Source organism: Leptonychotes weddellii, chromosome 1, assembly GCF_054177405.1.
Source record: "Leptonychotes weddellii isolate Sample4059 chromosome 1, ASM5417740v2, whole genome shotgun sequence".
In the NCBI taxonomy this organism is placed as follows: domain Eukaryota; kingdom Metazoa; phylum Chordata; class Mammalia; order Carnivora; family Phocidae; genus Leptonychotes; species Leptonychotes weddellii.
Window position 1 is genome coordinate 141,175,349 of NC_138369.1, and position 5,825 is coordinate 141,181,173.

General features: G+C 44.6%; 1 long non-coding RNA gene across 1 annotated transcript in view; it reads left to right on the forward strand.

The window, feature by feature from the left end:
- Positions 1-4,488: 4,488 nt before the first annotated feature.
- The window catches only part of LOC115943515 (uncharacterized), a 12,696-nt gene continuing 11,359 nt past the window's right edge, over positions 4,489-5,825 (forward strand). The window contains exon 1 of the long non-coding RNA XR_014138329.1: positions 4,489-4,583. This is a non-coding gene — a long non-coding RNA (uncharacterized LOC115943515). The remainder of the gene's footprint in view (positions 4,584-5,825) is intronic.

A 5,825-nucleotide genomic window follows, 5' to 3' on the forward strand; every position in this document is an offset into this window, starting at 1 on the left:
AAATTAAAAAAAATAAAAAACTAAAGGAATTAGAATGGCAAAAAAAAAATTTCATGTAATCTCACAACTAAATGCAGAAGTCACAATTATTATCCTTATTTTCAGATAAGGAAAATATGCTTTTTTCTGATTCCTCAAACTTGAAAATGGTAGAGTAATTTAAAACCTAGATGACAGGAATTTAAAAGGAAAGAAAATTAAAGAAAAAAGAAAACCTTTGCTCATAGTGAAAATGCCCATTTCTGATTTGGGGTTATATGACCAGAAATATTTGATTCTCTAGTTTGGCAGCAATAATCTACAAGATGCTACTTAGTAGAATGTGGAAGAATGGCAGATGTTTACAGATGTCCTTTTACTGGCATGAAGGATTCTTACTAGGAGACCCCAGGACTGTGAGGAATAGTGTTTCACCCAAAGCTGAACACAGCTTCCCTCTGGTTGTCCGCACTCAGATCTTTCTGGGGAAAAGAACACCTTCATAGAGCTGGAAAATGTCCCTTGACATTTTGTATACAGGTTTCCTGTCTCAGATTAGCTGTGACTACACTGCCCTCTAACTGACCAGAGTAACCAGACAGGAGCTATAAAGCCAGATGTCAGAGTGAAGTGACCTTCTCAATTGACACAATGCATGTGTAGGAACTCTTTGGCTTTAATACACCTTTAGGATTGTTAACTCCTAAAAGATAAGGATGTCTGTGCCCCTACAGGCCCAGTACCTAGTAAGGTCCAAGTAAAGGTTTATCAAATAAATGAATGTCACACACCTAGTTCATGCCAAGTTGGAAAAATTCTGGAATTTTCAGACTGGAGTGTTTAGACTGGAATATTCCACATTTGGTAAGCACTTTTAGAGGAGGTGTTAAGCTGAGGTCTTCAGAGGGTCTGTGAACCCTCTGAAATTACGTGCAAAACTTCATGTCTACATGTGGGAATTTTGGTGAGGGTCTTTAGCATTCATTAAATTCTTTTTTTTTCTTTTTTTTTTCAAAGGTTTTATTTATTTATTTGAGAGAGAATGAGAGACAGAGAGCACGAGAGGGAAGAGGGCAGAGGGAGAAGCAGACCCCCCGCTGAGCAGGGAGCCCGAGGCGGGACTCGATCCCGGGACTCCAGGATCATGACCCGAGCCGAAGGCAGTCGCCCAACCAACTGAGCCACCCAGGCGCCCAGCATTCATTAAATTCTTAAGAATGTTCTTGAACCAAATTACTGAAGAATTACTGCTTCATGGTTTAAAAAAGCAGTCACACTTCATTATTTTATTTTACTATACAACAATGCTATATGAAGGACATCATCATAATCCTTAATTTACAGAGGGAGAAAATGTGACATTGGGAAAGATGGGCACAGGTATGATATAAAAAAAAGTGTCCTCAGGGCGCCTGGGTGGCTCAGTCCATTAAATGGCTGCTTTCAGCTCAGGTCATGATCCTAGGGTCCTGGGATCGAGCCCCGCATCGGGCTCCCTGCTTGGCAGGGAGCCTGCTTCTCCCTCTCCTGCTTCCCCTGCTTGTGCTTGCGTGCTCTCTCTCTCTTTCTCTCTCTGTGTCAAATAAATAAATAAGTATTTAAAAAAAAAGTGTTCTCACTGCAGATGTCTGTTCTTGCCACTTGCTGTGTGCCTGTGTGCGTGCAGAGAAAGAAACAACAGTGAAATGTAGATTCACATTTGATTGGACGCTGGCTTTCCTTCTACCCCAAGATTCAAAGGATGGGACCATGTCTTGCCCCCCCAACTATCAGTTTCCATTTCAGGGAACTGCTTGATAGAAGCTGCCTCTGGTTTTTAGCTCAAGCCCTGCCGCAATGCCCAACCCAGCAGAGTAGTGTAAGAACCAGAGAAGAAATGTATCATCATTTACTTTTGAGCTTACCTTTTTTATCTATATAATGGAGTTAAAAATTCCACTTGCTCTGACCCGAATACATTTCTCTCTCTTTCTACAGGCAGCTGAAAACCTAAGTGACTTCCGGATCAATCCTCTTTCCTGGCTGCTTCATACTGCCTGACATCTGGGACTCGTTTCCTCAACTGCAAACTGAGAGCTGCAGGACCAGGTAATTTTGCTTTTAGCTCTAAAGTGCCTTTTCGATGACACTGTTGCGGAAGAAGCGAGTGCGGTGTGGGTAAGCGAAAGCATAAAAGCAAAGGAACGTCCGCTTGGTTAGGGTTCCTGGAATAATTTCTTTCCATTATCTCCCTCCACTGGTGTTTGGATTCATCCTTTTCCTTCTCACTGCACCTTAAGTGGTGACATCATTACTCTCTCCCACATCTTCAGGAAATCCTGCAAGTCACACCTAGGCACTTCAAACACTGATGCTGGTGGAGGCAGCCAAGGGCAAAGGGTGCTTCATGTCTCCTGGTTTTCCCCACCCTCCTGCTGGGAGAATGACAGGTCAGGTGGGGGAATTCTAACACTCCTGGGAAATGGTTTTCCCACCAACAAAAGGCAAATCAGAACTGCACTGACAAGTTCCCCTGGGGCACTGCAGAGGGTTGGCCTGATGACCTGTGTAGGTCTTTCAACTCTCAGAATGGGTGATTCTGCAATTCTTCTTCATGACTAGATCACCCAGGGATTAACACATTCTCCCTCAGCAAGTATAAATGAAGGCTTGGAAGACAGAGTCTGACTCATGAGAAGTAAGGGGGGTTATGGTCCAAGTCTGAGTGAGTGGACCTTATGTTCTGTGTTTGGGGATCAGAGCTATGTTGTTGCACAACTCCAGGGGCTGCTCATTCTTTGTCAAAGGCTCCCCTTGGAACACAGTTTTAATACAGTGTCACAGAATCCGTGATCCCTGACACGGAGCGACACCGCTACCCTGCTTGTGATGCCCTAAGGACCTTCGTTTCATCACAGAATTTCATACCCTCTGGAGGTTGAAATCTCGACGTCTGGGGAGTACTTTCATCATAGTTCCTTTATGAAACCTGGTAAAACCCCATATCTCCATGCATATGCTGGAACAAAAATGCGATTGATAAAGAAAAGAGGCTAAATTGGGGGTAGGGGTGATGAGTGATTTATAAATCCAGACAGCAAACCAAGTTTAACACAAGACAGAAAAATGTACAGAGACTGCTGTTTTATCCTGTACTCTTTGATAATACAGTACTTCCTCCGCTAACAGCGGGATCTGCGAGCCGATGAAGTCCTCGTAAGCTGAAAATATCCTAAGTCGACATACATGTAATGCACCTAACTTACAGAACATCACAGCTCAGCCGAGTCTACCTTACATATGCTCAGAACACTTCCATTAGCCTATAGTTGGGCAACATCATCTAACATCAAGCCTATTTTATAAGAAAATGTTGAATGTCTCATGTCCTTTATTGAATTGTACCAAAAGTGAAAAACAGAATGGTTATAAGTGGAGGGGTTGCTTACCCTCGTAATCGGGACGGGGCGGGGGGCTGCCTGGGAGCTGTGGGAGAGTATTGTACTGCATATCGCTAGCCTGAGAAAAGATCCCAGTATTCCAAATACGAAGTATGGTTTCTTTTTTTTTTTAAGATTTTATTTATTTATTTGACAGAGAGAGAGAGCACAAGCACAAGCAGGTGAGCAGCAGGCAGAGGGAGAGGGAGAAGCAGGCTCCCTGCCAAGCAGGGAGCCCGGTGCGGGGCTCGATCCCAGGACCCTGGGATCATGACCTGAGCCGAAGGCAGACGCTTAACGACTGAGCCACCCGGGCGCCCCTGAAGTATGGTTTCTACTGAATGCATATTGCTTTTGCACCATCATAAAGTTGAAAAATCCTAAGTCAAAACACTGTATTTTTTTTTTTTTTTTAAGAATCTTAGGTGTTGGAATTAGTTTAGTCAGTTGTATGGAATAGGGTGGTCATAAGTGGTTTCAGCAGTTAATGGGTCTCTTTATTCATGTGACCAGTTTACCATGTAATAACTCCCATTCCCTGGCTGCTGACCGAGGGTCAAGTGTTTCTCAAACAGTACTTCGTTGGATTCTCCCGGGAACCCTAGGAGGTAGGTGTTACTATCTCTATTTTATAAACAGAAAACTGGATCTCAAAGAGGCTCATAACTTGCCTGAGGTCACTCAACACAAGTCGTTGTGTTAAGGGTAAACTCAGGGCTGCCTGACTCCAAAGCTGCCCTGTTACCAGGACACCACACTGCTTCCTTCCTTTCTATGAGGCCATTATGTTTTTCTTGAGCAAATGTAGCCAGAAATGCTCCATTACTTGCCCTAGGGTAGAACTAGTAGTAATAACAAGAGCAATGCCTGGAGAGCTTATTATGTGCCAGGAACTTTCCTGAACACTCTATAATGTCTTAAATAACTTATTCCTTGTAAAATCTTACAAGGTAGGGCTCGAGCCCCATTTCTGGATGGGGAACGGAAGACATGGAGAGGTTGTGCAACCGGCCCAAAGTCACAGGGCTAGTTAGTCAGGGGGCGGAGCTGGGAATCAGAGCCAGACAGCTGGGCTCCAGAAGCTGCGCAGTCTGCCGCTCGGCTGGAGCAGCGTGTCAGAGGGGCAAATCACTCCGTGGAAACCCACTGCTCTGTTCAGATTTGTCCAGGCTCGCAGTAGACACGGTTTGTGGAGGGTTCATGCTCTAGGAGGGGAAAAATGCTAGTGAGTCAATGGATCGAACCTCTAACCCTTGCTTTCCATTGCTTGGTTGTCCAACACACCCAGGTTCAGGCAGGGTCATCAAGCTAAGGGCACCATGCTTTCTTGTCGTTCCTTCGGGGCACCTATGGGAGTGCGGGGGATCACACCACGCTGGGGGAGGGGAGCGGGAGAAGAGGACGGCCCCCCGCAGAGCCACGGGTCCTGAAGGGCAGGTAGTTTTAATTTTCCCACTTCTCTTCTCACTTCTCAGTCATCGCTCTGCTTTTTCAGAAAAGGGAAATTAATTCTTTGGAATTCCTAGGAACCGGAGGGTTTTGAATCTGTAATGTTTATGAATTTGCTGAGAACACTGGGAAATGAGGCTTCTTTTTGCTTATGAAGTCATAGTTTAACCCAAACCAAAAAAAAAAAAAAAAGCTAGAGAGGTCTGTGGGGATCAGAGCTGAGTATTGTGTTACAGAAATTTTCCATTTCAGACACAAACTACATACGGCAGCTTGTGGGCCAAAAAAGGCAGAGCGAGACTCCAGGGGGAGCTGAAGTAATAATACCTCCTCCTTTAATCCTGAGGAGGATGGCCAGGTTCTCGGGGACGGCTGTCCAGAAGGTCTGGATCAGATCACACTTAAATATCTGGGATTAGAATGATGCTAATAGCGGGCATTGCGGGGCATTAACTTCAGAGAGCTCCATAGGATGCCCCCGGGCAAGATACTTAGCTTCTCAGTGCCTCAGTTTCCAATACCTGAAGATGAGACAGGCCTCAAAATTTGTAGAATGTAGTAAAAGTGTTATACATACAGGCTATATAATAATGGTGGGATATGACTAATTATATTATTAAACAGTACCTAATTAGCTAGCATTTACCCAAGCCTTATTACACATGAACCACTATGCTAAAGATTTCTAAACATCTCTTTTCCAGATTAGTGGTATCATTTTCCTGATTTTTACATGTGAGGAGACTGCAGTTTAGAAATGCTAAGTGAGATATGAGGAATTCTTAATCTCAGGAAACAAACTGAGGGTTGCTGGAGTGGTGGGGGGTGGGAGGGATGGGGTGGCTGGGTGATGGACACTGGGGAGGGTATGTGCTATGGTGAGCACTAATGAAGGGGGGGAAATTGGAGGGGGAGACGAATCATGAGAAACGATGGACTCTGAGTCAAACAAACTGAGGGTTTTAGAGGGGAGGGGGG